This window comes from Sander vitreus, chromosome 22 (genome assembly GCF_031162955.1).
Source record: "Sander vitreus isolate 19-12246 chromosome 22, sanVit1, whole genome shotgun sequence".
Lineage (NCBI taxonomy): Eukaryota > Metazoa > Chordata > Actinopteri > Perciformes > Percidae > Sander > Sander vitreus.
In genome coordinates this window covers 9,403,294-9,415,814 of record NC_135876.1, presented here as the reverse complement: position 1 = coordinate 9,415,814, position 12,521 = coordinate 9,403,294, and the positions used below count along the sequence as shown (strand labels likewise).

General features: G+C 40.2%; 1 protein-coding gene across 1 annotated transcript in view; it reads left to right on the top strand.

The window, feature by feature from the left end:
- The window catches only part of LOC144537155 (matrix metalloproteinase-16-like), an 87,705-nt gene that overhangs the window by 29,780 nt on the left and 45,404 nt on the right, over positions 1-12,521 (top strand). The gene's annotated exons all lie outside the window — the stretch shown is intronic.

The window sequence follows — 12,521 nt, the reverse complement described above, 5'->3', positions numbered from 1 at the left end:
AATTTTTTTCAACTAACACAAAAAGTCTCTCGCGATATGGTCGCAGCCTTTGGCGATTAAAAAAAAATACGATATACAGTATTGTGCAGCCCTACTCCACTGCCACCTGGAGCTGGTGCCCAAGCTGAGTACTTGCCCTCGGAGCTTTACAGCTTGTCAGGCTGTATGTAAGCCTTTGGCGGGGTTCGTAAGTCATTCTGTTGTGTGGGTTGCATATTGAGCAGCTGTGTTGCTGTTTGGCATTGTTGTGAGATGCAACAGATATCTGTGTGTGTGTGTGTGTGTGTGTGTGTGTGTGTGTGTGTCTCTGTCTGTGTGTGTGTGTGTCTGTGTGTGTCTGTGTCAGTCGACTAAGCTCCCAGATTGACCCCTATGCAGCTTTCACTGTGGTGATGAAAGGGCCTGGTGATAGAGTAGATGGAGGAAAGAATGAAAATACTGTAGTATTAGTACTGTAGTAGTGAAAGTTAAATGGATTCTTGATTCATATTCTTGACCCGGAGACTTGTCTTTGCATGTTTCAAATTAGTTTCTCGGATTCTAAAAAAAGTTGTTTTCAGCTTTCTTCTTTGAATTCCTCATTAAATCTGAGGGTCATGCCTGCCCCGTGGTCCACCGAGACAACTCAAGAGGAGTCATGACTGACACAGAGTCATGAGCGAGAGACGAGGAGGCGCTCTTCAGAAATAAGGACACAAATGACAGGGAAAAAAGGCGAGTTGAGAGGAGAGCGAAAGAGAGGATGAGAGAGAATGGCAGAGTATCTCTAGACAAATATTGGAGGTTCAAGAGCTCACAAGACAGACGGAGAGGGAAAGACTGAGAAAGAAGCGTAGCAAGAAGAAAAGAAAACATTTGAAGAGGAAAGGGGAGAGAGGAGAGCAGAGGAGATGAGTGGGAGCTGTAGAGCACTATGCGTCGGAAATAGAACAACTTGCTGTCGAAGACTGAATTTTAAGTAGGAGCGGATGGGCTTTTGTAGGCTTAGATAATATGTTTTGAACGGCTGTCTCATCTGCTCCCAGATACTCATATTAAACATATTTAAACACACATATGTGCACATGTGAAGGTGAATATCCAGTCTCTCACACACACACACACACACACACACACACACACACACACACACACACACACACACACACACACACACACACACACAATTATCAACATTGATGCATGAGAGGCTGAAGAGATCCAAGCTCCAGAATTGCTGGATCCTACATTCCCCATAATGCAACTCAACTATGTCTTTTGTTAGACTTGCCCTACCTGGTAAATGTCCATGTTTTTATTTAAACCACGCACGCACACATGCACACACACACACACACACACACACACACACACACACACACACACACACACACACACACACACACACAGTGCTGTCATCCCTGCTGTCACGGCCTTGGAGGAAGGAAAAGCAGCTGTCATTGAAGGCTATGATTCACCCCCTTCAACATTCACATACAGACATACATATACTCTCTCTCTCTCTCTCTCTCTCTCTCTCTCCCCCCTCAGTGCAATATTAATACAGCCCTGCTACGGCCCACACTTCTGTGAAAGCATCCCATAATGCATGCAGTTCTACGCACTCTCCAGCTGGCTTTCTTGCCAAATATGAGCATGCACTGGCTAAATCCTGACTGCTCACCGTGGCGGGGGGGTGCTCTTATACCTGCATGATGACTACTGTTACACTGAGGTGAATTTCTGATACAGCTTGAAGCTGCCTTGAAGTGTTTTCTGCTTGAGATCATTTAGAAAATTCACACTTCTTATGTCACAAAACACTACAAATATCAGGTACTTGTATTGTTTTTCATTTTGGCGCAATAGCAAAACCTCTGAGCCGGTAATCTTAAATGTCTAAGATTAAACCATTCAAAAACTGAAAGGTTAATGCAATAAAAAAATACATCATAGGTTTGATTCCTGCTTTGTAAAAACTAAATCCCAACCCATACTGGATTTTTCAGACCAATACTGATATCAATACTTGATTATAATTCAAATATACAATATATTGAACCAACATAAACACATAACATATAACAAAAACTACTAAAAACTATTAATGTCATAGCTTCCATGTGCAAAGATGCAAAGATGAAAAGCTCACATCTACAAAATACATTTATTTTAATAAATGTATTTTTGAGATGGAGATGTAATCTAGATATTGTCTCAAAATCACTGGCAGCAGAGGTGAATCATTTTATATATATCTAATGCAACTACCTTCAGGGATTTGTAATCCATCTATCATCCATCTCCTCCTGTATCCATGCTTTGTATGGAACAGCTGGGAATGATGTAATGTTAGCTCAGAACAGCACATGATGTCTGTGTCTGGTTTATCTTTACTCTTTCTCGTCTCTCTTTCTTTTTGTCTCCTTATCCTCCTTTTATTGAAAAGTTGCAACTACACACACACACACACACACACACACACACACAAACACACACTGGAGATGAGCTCCTGTCAATTAAGCTGCCTGTGCCTGTCATACCTAATCCCCATACGCCGTTGTCGAGAAGGAAGAAGTCGTCCCGGCGACCGTTGCCAGCATCGTGCCGTATATGTTATTGTTGTTGTTTTGATGATGACATCCCTGATGCACACTGGAGGTTTAATCCCTGTCTTCATGGAGATAAATGTACACATGTTTAAGTACTCACACATACATTTTCTCTCTCTCTCTCTCTCTCTCTCTCTCTCTCTCTCACACACAAACACACGCACGTGCATGTGCACTGTTTGTCCGATCTTCGTTCACGCTGCAACTCAGGCATCTGGGGCTAGAGGATTACTCAAAAGTTTCAGTGGGATTTTTAGCACACACAGCAGAATGAGGTTCTTATTAAGATTAGCTAATGGCGTTTTAGGAGAGACTTGGATACACAGTATACAGCGGCTGCTTTCTCATAGAGATGCTTTTATCATAGAGAAGAGAACGTGGTGTGATGTCAGCAAAATCAATCACACTAAAAAAGGCAGATAAGCACACTAGAATAAATAAAGTGGTACTGATCTGAGGATTTCTTTTTTACTAAATCTTGATTCCTACAGTTTCTCAAGGTGTTGCATGTTGTAATTACACCTTAGAGTTGCAATTATCTGCTAGAGCCCCGAGTATCTTCCTTTGTGACTTACAGTACTGCTACTTCACATTCATCTAGACAGTCAGTTTGACTGGAGACATTTTAGCAAACCAATCAGAATCCTAATCAATATATGCACTTGGATTCGTCCTCCTTAATCTTCACTCTGGTCTTTTAATGTGATTGTGTGTCCCTCTAAATATGAACCAATAGATCTATATGAATTAGCTTCTGTCATACAACAATCAGCAGAATATATATATATTAGGGGTGGAATGTATTCGTATTGAACCGAAACGGTGCGAGCGTCACAGTTCGGTGCATGAATTTACACGGTGTAAAAATAAATAAAACTTGCGTGCAAATTAATTAATGTAATGTGGAACTAATGTAATGCGGAACTACTTTTAGAAACGCGGGTTCTTTAGGGACACCTAATCTGTAGTCCCGCCTTAGCTCTGAAGCTGATTGGCACGCTGCCTATGTATGCAGTTTTAATGAGTCAGAGATAGCAGCACTAAGGACGAGTATGGCGAGTGGTGGCGACCCACAAGAGTTAGAGGACCAGTCAGTTACAGTAGTACAGGCAAGAGAGTGGTGGATAAGACTGGTGTTGTAGATTAGTGGTACTTTTCCAGCGTCGCAGCTCCGAACAGTAACGTTAGTTGGGACAGACGCCTTGTTTCTTTAGGCTAACTATATTAGCTTTAGCCAGGCAGGGAGCAGCTTTCTGCGGTGAAAAATAGCCGGGAGACGTCGTGAGAAAGTTGCATTAATCAGGTAATTTAGTTCGTCTTTGCAGAGAACACAGATGCTGTATTTTCTGCTATTTTCGTTCACTAAAGGTTGGCATCTATCTCGTGAACATCTTTACACAATCACACATTCACAATCACCGACCCGACTCTTAGCAAACAAGCGATTGCACCTGCATTAGAAAGTTAACTAGTCGCAAGTATGCAGTAAAATGCAGTTGGGTTGTCGAGGTCAAAACACTATATGTAGCAGCTGTGAATCAAATAAACGTATAATAAATAATGTTATGTCATTTTTTACTCTGACACCCCCCCGCCACAAATTGCTTTAGAATCTGTGGGAAACACTGGACATGCACAATAAAAAAAAAAAAATTGCCTTCTTCATTTTTGTTTTGCTTTTCTCTCCATTGTACCGAACCGAGGTATGAACCGAACCGTGACTTCTGTGTACCGTTCCACCCCTAATATATATATATATATATATATATATATATATATATATATATATATATATATATATATATATGGAGTGTTGCGTGCATGTAGAGTTGACATTATGAGCTGATCTATTAAGCACCAGCCAAATTTTTTGTTATTTTGCATTGTATTATTATACAATAGTTATTATTGTTGCTGTTTAATCGTTTCAGTAATTTTCCAAGCACAAATGCTTACAATTGACTAGTTTCAGTCTCAACTGTAAGGATATGTGTGTGACACAGGGTATAGATCAGTTGTACAGCATTTGAGGTTCAAGTCCAGGTGGCTTGTGGCTTGGAGGTAGCGTGGTCGCCCCTCAACAATGAGATTGGCAGTTTGATCCCGGGCTTCTCCGGCCACGTGTCAAAGTGTCCCTGAGCAAGACACTGAACCCCAGGTTGCTTCCCGGATGTTGTATGTATAGCTGTCCACTGCTCCTACTACTAATTAAGAGTATAGTTTCATTTTGTTTCCGTTTTTGTTTGGGACAACAGCAGCAGTGTGATCTGTGCATCATGATAGCGAAAGGTCTCTAAGGAAGTGAATCCCACATTCATCCTCAATCAGACCTGTGTTACAGTGTTGACTCTTTTTCACACTAAACAAGTGCTGTGGTTGACGTGGACTTCGTGATCACACCACACATGCCAAACCCCTGCGCCAGAAGCTTTTATGTGCAGCATATCATGCCTGAAAAACGTTCAGAGCACCAGAGAGTGAAAAGACATTTGGAGAAATCCTTTTCTATGAAGACTAACTGACAGATTTACCAATTTCCACCCTTTCTCCTTTCTCTTGTACACTACAAAGCCTTTAGTGCTGCTGTAACAATGCAGCTTTCCGTCGAGGAAAATGATTTGTTTAAGCAATATTTAAATGAACACACATTTCCTAAGTGGATTAGAAAAGCACTTTTGGTTTGGAGGAAATTGTTTGTGGGGTTTATTCCATCATAATCAAACTGTGTTCATATCAGATTGCTCTTGTTAACAAAGTGGAACACATTTTGCACAACTGACAGAAGAAGTAAATTGGACATCTACAACCTGGCAGTTAGCAATGTACTGTATACAAGAACAATTTAACAAAACATCCTGGGCGATTTGTGAACAGTTTTTTTAATGTATCCATGTTGGAGGTAGATAACAACACTGTTATGTAATCTCAAACCTGTTGGCTCCTTAGACTGATCAGTTCCATGTCTTTCCGTCTCCATATTTCCTTTTTCTATTTGAGCTGTCTAACGCTGCGTTTCCACAGGCAGCTGAAATAACAGCAGAGCGGAGCAATTCACTTCATTCCATATGAGAACAGCAGTACGAGCGAAATCCGTTGATGGCGGCGAAAGTGCCCGGATGTTCACCGCTCTCCCTGCTCTCCCAAAGTTGACTCCGAGTCATTCTATGAGAGGGCAGACTCGCGAATGTGCCTCCAATTTATTGTATACACAAATGCTACATAAAAGATCGTAATTTTCCTATAGCTTACTTTATGATACGTCTTTGTATGACTACAGGGATGTTAACAGCTAGCTTGGCAAAAGGTTGTTCAGGCAGTTGGTGCTCCTGGTGGGTTTTTATAATTATTTGTTTTAGTAGTAGTAGCATTGTAGTAACGTTAGCACTGTAGCAATGACAACTAGCTTGTTGCTAGTAATATAATGTTATTCAAACTAGAGATGTTCCGATACCGGCTCCGATACTGCATAAAACGCTGGTATCGGTATTGGGAAGTACTGGAATTAATGCACCGATCCGATACCACGTAATAAAGCCCTAAAGAAATTCTACGTTAAAGTAGTTTATTTATGTTCTTTTTTCGTTATAACTGACTGTCAAACTGCATAATAAAAGAACGTTCTGTGGCATTCATGTTTCACAAAGAGTTTAACCTGAGCCAGACCGACAACAAATCATATCACATCCATACAGGGATAGTGTACAGTTCTTAAAACATAATAAAATATATGACACACTGGTATCGGATCGGTACTCGGTATCGGCCGATACGCAAGTTCAGGTATCGGAATCGGTATCGGGAAGCAAAAAATGGTATCGGACCATCTCTAATTCAAACTTAAGTAAACGCAACTTTTTAAGCAGCAAAGTGTGTGACTGCAGTAGAAAACTTACCAACCAGTTGTGTTAGGCCAGATATAAAATGATAGAAAACGTATATCAACACCAACAACTCAGTGTCTGCAAAACGTGTACACCGTCGGCATCACGTTGTGGTGGCACAATTCCACTTGAAAGCCGCTGTCTCGTCACGAGATAGCAGTTAAAAAACGCTGCCTGTGGAAACCCAGCGTAAGAGGGACAAAGTCATATATGAAAAAGAAACCCATTGACCGACATGGTCTGTCCTTGGATCCCTTTTTTGTTTGTACATCCCTTTCCCTGTCTGTATCATTTTATCTTACACTGTGAGAATTCACACATTATTGTGCTAAGGATTGCGCAGTGATAGCTGCAAGCTTATCTTCGCCAGGATGATGCTCAGTGAGAGACAACAAGGAAGCAGTGCGCGGGGGTGGGTGATAAGACAATATCCCCATTGAGATTGCAACATTCCTTGGGGCAAAACAGAGAGAAGTGGTCCTGGAACGCCTATACAGTAGCTGCCCTACATTCCTTGACGGCATGGCTTTAGAGACTGATGGATGAATAGCTGTGAGGGATCAATAGACGGAGGGATAGATAGATGCATGGAAGAATAAACTAAGGACATCATAGGTCGTGATGGGGGAGGGCAGGGGTTGGATCGGAAAATGATGCAGGGAGAGTGGGAAGATGAAGAATGATTGGATGAAACATCGCGGAAAATGTTTCAACAAAGGTAAAATAGGGATGCAGAGTGCTGGAGGGCAGAAAGGAGAGGATTGTGGAGGGATTCAACAGGATAAGGGGAAAAAACTGGAATTGGAGCTTGAGATGATTACATTGTCTTTTCATCAGAGCTCAACGTGCCACGACCACTTTTGAAAGGGAGTACATCTGCAGGATGCGTTTCTATTTGCCAGTTTTTCATTTCTGGAAAGAAAAGAAAAAGGCGAAGAAGCAGACTCTCGTCCGTGCGTTATCACAAGGGCATCTTTGTGGGCTGAGGCCTCTGTGTTTTTCTTTGTGAAAAAAATCAAAGCAGTGCACGCAGGAATAGATAAGACAGGTTCCATTTTGACTTTCAGTCACACTGGGGCTGATTGGATTTTGCAACAAAAAACCCCCCGGCTTGGCACCAGAAAAAACAAGTTTCATCACTGCCACTGCATACCATGACTGTACACAAACACCCAGTCTCACCCGAGGGTGACTTATAAGGCCTGGTATGCCATCAAAGACCTCCAGCCTCCAGTCAGGGAAAACTATGTAACATAGCACAGCATGCGAGCCAGACCTACACACAGGAAATGAGAGATTCAAGGTCTTTATTATTTTCTTCACCCTTGCCCCCAAAAGGAGCCAAAGAGGTTAGAAAAACACACGGTCACCAGGAGGGAAAATACGCCAAGAATTTATGTTTCCAGGTATTGGAATAAGATAACTGGGGCTAAGTTTGATGGGGCACTCAACAACAGAGGTATGATTGGCTGAGGATGTTGGGGGCGGGCTCGACGTTGATCAGCATCAGCTGATTGATTGATGGTCGCGGGAGAAAGCTAGGCTCCCTGGCAACGATTGGCACAGCGGTTTATCATTGACGTCCAAATCCTGTAACTTGATTGTACATTCAAAGTGGCTTTCATTTTGGGTGATTTAACCAGCAGACACTAAAAGATCAATCTACCGCTTCTTAGCAGTGGACAGTGCAGCCATTGTTATGTGGAGCAGACTCTGTCGATGCAGGGTACTGTAAGGAAAGAGAAAACAGAAGAATAGATAAAAGAGAGTGGAGAAAATCAGATATCAGAGCAGGTAGAGTAGAGAGAAGGATAAAGAGGAGAGGTTGAGGAGCAGAGGAGCATATGGTGTCCTTGCAGGTTTATTTTTAGGTTGCTACTCCTACTGGGTGATGAAGAGGAAGCAGTCGACTCTTTTCCACCCTGTTTCTCTTTCTCTTTTTTGTTTGTTCCTCCCTTGTCACACTCACACTGTCAGTTTAGTTTAGTGGGCATGTTGCATGTTGTGTTTCCAAAGCACTCTTAAAGCTGTTGAAATAATAATGAGTACAAAAAGCACTGGCAAAAACGCGAATAAAACAAAACCGATTCAGATATGTGTGTGACTGTTTATCTATAATAAAGCAATAGAAGGAAATAGAGAAACCCACTTTGTTTGCTTGATTTACTTGGTGTTATTTCCTCCTTTCTGTCCATTTTTATGGCAGACAGGAACAGATTTAACAGCCAGCTCTACCCCAGAGTCAAGAGTAATTTCTCCTTGTTGTCCAGACATTGAAATTACAGTGTATATTTTTCCAAAGTTGGAAAGAATGTCTCTTTATGTTGGTTGGACAAGGTTTTAGGAAGTTAAGTTTGTCTGGAGACTGAGGTCCATCTGTCTGCTGTCGGACTATGATCATTCAGTCGGTACTTCGTCATGGTCTTTTTAAGGTTTTTTTGTCAGGATTTAAGGTCAGTTAATCTTGAGCTGCATGTTGTTCCATTCGTGTTTTTGTTTTTGTTTTGTTATAAGTTGGTCTAATGTTCTGAGTCTCATGAGTGTCTTGTGTTTGGCTGAGGCTTGTGATGCCAACTGAGGAACTTGTGTCTTCTTAACAGGGCTTCATAATGTTAAGGAGTAGATTCATGTTTGATGTGTCTCCAGATGTTTTTAAATGTTAGCGAAGTGGGAGCTTTACTCTGGGCCTTAAATACTTTTGCAGAACTCTGAATGCAGAGTAACAGTAAGAGTTTTGTCCCAATAACTTTGTTGGCGAAACTACAGCCTCATTGAAACCTGAGTCCATTCCCATTAAGATACAGTATGTACTCTCAATGTTTTGTGGTGCTCTGCAATGCATTATTAAGTGTATTATATATATATATATATATATATATATATATATATATATATATATATATATATATAAAACACCTCTGTCATGAAATTCTTAGAAAAATATTTGTTGATTGCTTAAAAGTTGTAATAATTTGAAACCCATTAACTATTTAAGTGGAATTCAGATTTGAATTGAATCCTGATAGGGTATAAAATGAAAAACCTGAAAAAATAAACGTGTAAACCTAGGCAGTTTTTTTCTATTTGATTCCCAGCTATATTAAATTATACATACTTTACCTCGATGGGTTACCCTTAACCTAGATGTGTTACCTTTAACCTAGAGAAGGTTCAGGCCCCATTAGTAAAAAAAGAAGTGTGTCGTCTGCATAAAGGAGAGTTTGCCCTCTCTGTCTTAAAGGGGCTGTTCACCCCAAAATCAAGAATACACATTTTTCCTTTTACCTGTCATGCTATTTGTCAGTAGATTGTTTTGAAATGTCTGCCTTCTCTCCAATATAATGGAACTAAATGGCACTTGGATTGTGGTGCTCTACGCGCCAACAAAAAAAAAAATACATTTGAAGAACTCAACAGCAATGTCTCTTTCCAGAAATCATGACCCAGTTACTCAAGATAATCCACAGACCTGATTGTGAGCATGTTCATTTAAGAACTATTTTCTTTCCACCAAACTACATCTGACAACCGTAGTCCCTCATGGTCCGACATTGCTATCTTAAATAGCTCTACAGGTAAGAGGAATATTATGTATATTTGATTTTGGGGTGAACTGTCTCTTTTAAATTAGACCAGGTATTTGTAATTGTTTTATAACGTCCCAAACCCATTTACTAAAATATTGACAGAGCTAATCTTTTTTTCTCCAAGCTCTTGCTCAATTAAAGGGTAACCAAGAAAAGTTAAAGGTCCCATGACATGGTGCTCTTTGGATGCTTTTATATAGGCCTTAGTGGTCCTTTAATACTGTGTCTGAAGTCTCTTTCCCGAAATTCAGCCTTGGTGCAGAATTACAGCCACTAGAGCCAGTCCCACAATGAGCTTTCCTTAGTATGTGTCATTTCTGTGTCTGTAGCTATTGAGGAGGAGAGAGGGGCTCGGTTTACACCTATTTACACTGGGGGACCATAGGCAGGCTGGGGGAATGCATATTAATGTTAAAAAACCTCATAAAGTGAAATGTTCATGCCATGGGACTTTTATATTATTATCATTCTTTCAAGGTTGTTCAGCTTCTCAGAAAACCATGTAGAGTGTTTTATGAAGATCTATAATCTGTCCTACGTCCTCCTGTCTCTATCTTTGTCCCTCTCTATCTCCCCCACTCTGCCGCTGCCTCCCTCTATCTCTGGGGAAATGAATGGGGAGAATCAGATGCTTTTTCTTACCACAGATCTTTATCTTTTACTGGAAGCATGTACACTGTATATGTGCGAGTCCTGAGGACGTCCAGCATGGCTACATTTGGGCAGGCAGTAGGAACACTATTGATGGTTGGTTTACTGTTAGTAGAAGCGTTTATGGGAGGACACAGGCAGTAAAACAGCACAGGAAGCCACACACACACACACACACACACACATTTCAAGGGTGCTGGAAAAACCAACTACCTTGTAGGCAGTCTATCTCAAAGATGCAGTTGGACAGTTGACATTGCATTATGTAACACTATGATATGATACAGTGCAATAAAATAGATCAGTATAAGACACTACATGATCCAGTCCAGGACCATGATGAATATACTTGATGCAATATTATTTACTGTACCACCATAGATAATGTTTTACAATATACAGCACATTGTATATCTGTGAGATATGATATTACATAAAGCTCAGTATGTTCAAGGAGCCGCACCATGTTTTCTATCAAGTTTTTTTTTTTTTCCTGTATAACCTGTAATTGGTGGAGGTTGTTTGGGCCGTACATGGCCTGACAGGACAAGTGCAGACATTATTCAAGGATGGAAAAACTACTGCCATGTTCTCTGCATCTTTTTCAAGTAAAAAATTTTAATAATATTTTCCAAAAAAGACACTACAAGTTAACATCTATTAAAGATAAGGCAGTACAGGTAAGTGGTCTTTTGAGTAAATATACAAATGCTACATTATCTACCATTGAAACTTTACTTAACCCTTTGAGGTCTAAGGGCATGTTTACATAAATTTACTCTTTTAAGGTATTTGCATATAACTGATCTCCATGTGTTTCATATCAAAATGTCCAGAACAAACTCAGCTTTCCGTATAGTGGTGCCAACATTTTTTCTAGAGCAATGTGTAAAGAGATAATTTGGCGCTAAAGCTAAAAGGTTGATGTTGGCTTTTTGAAATTCCTCAAATTTCTTTTGAAAACAAACGTTAACTGCGGCTGTGTTGTACGAGTTGTTTCAGTGCTTGAAATGAGTTTACCAAAGTCTTAGGTTATATATGATTAAAATAGTAAATAAATGTCTGAAATGAAATTTTGTAATATCGCTTTTTGAGTAGGAGTTTTGTCAAACATCGTTTGGACGTGCGTCCAAGATGGTGCGTCTTTCGTCCTCGGAGGGTTAAATAATACAGCAAATCTCATGTATTATTTGCTAGAATTATATAAATGTTATGCAAGTGCAGGAAGTAGCATTCACATAGTTTAGAGATCCTTGTCTTCACTCATCATCCACCACAATTTTTGAATCCAAACCCACACAATTAGAGGCAATCAGTATTATAAGAGACCAGTACTGAGAAGCCTAGCACCCTGTACCTGTGTCGGAAAATCTGTTTTGTTTGCTATATAATAAATACATAGAGAAACTGCTTTATGGTGCAAATCTGGAGCTGGTAATTTCAGACTTTGCAGCACTGGCAGGTGGTGACTTGAGTTAAAGACCCATAGAGGAAAAAAATATTCCAGTGTGTAAGCTTTACTTAAGCTGAAGCTGCCAATTGTTTTTGGGAAATTGGTTTTAAATGTTGAGTAATATTAGCTGTGACAATAACACAGGTGTGCCATAATGGCTACAAAGTGTTGATCAATTACATACTAGTGTTTGGATTTGGTAGATACGGCACCTTTGTAACCTTCTTTATTGTGTGCCAAAATATCTTTGGTGGTTAACACACCCTGTTAGTTTAATTTCCAACTATGAATATTACTTCTAAGAGAGATAAGGGAATTAGCTAATTGCTCTCACACTTTGCACAAAAGAAATGAAATG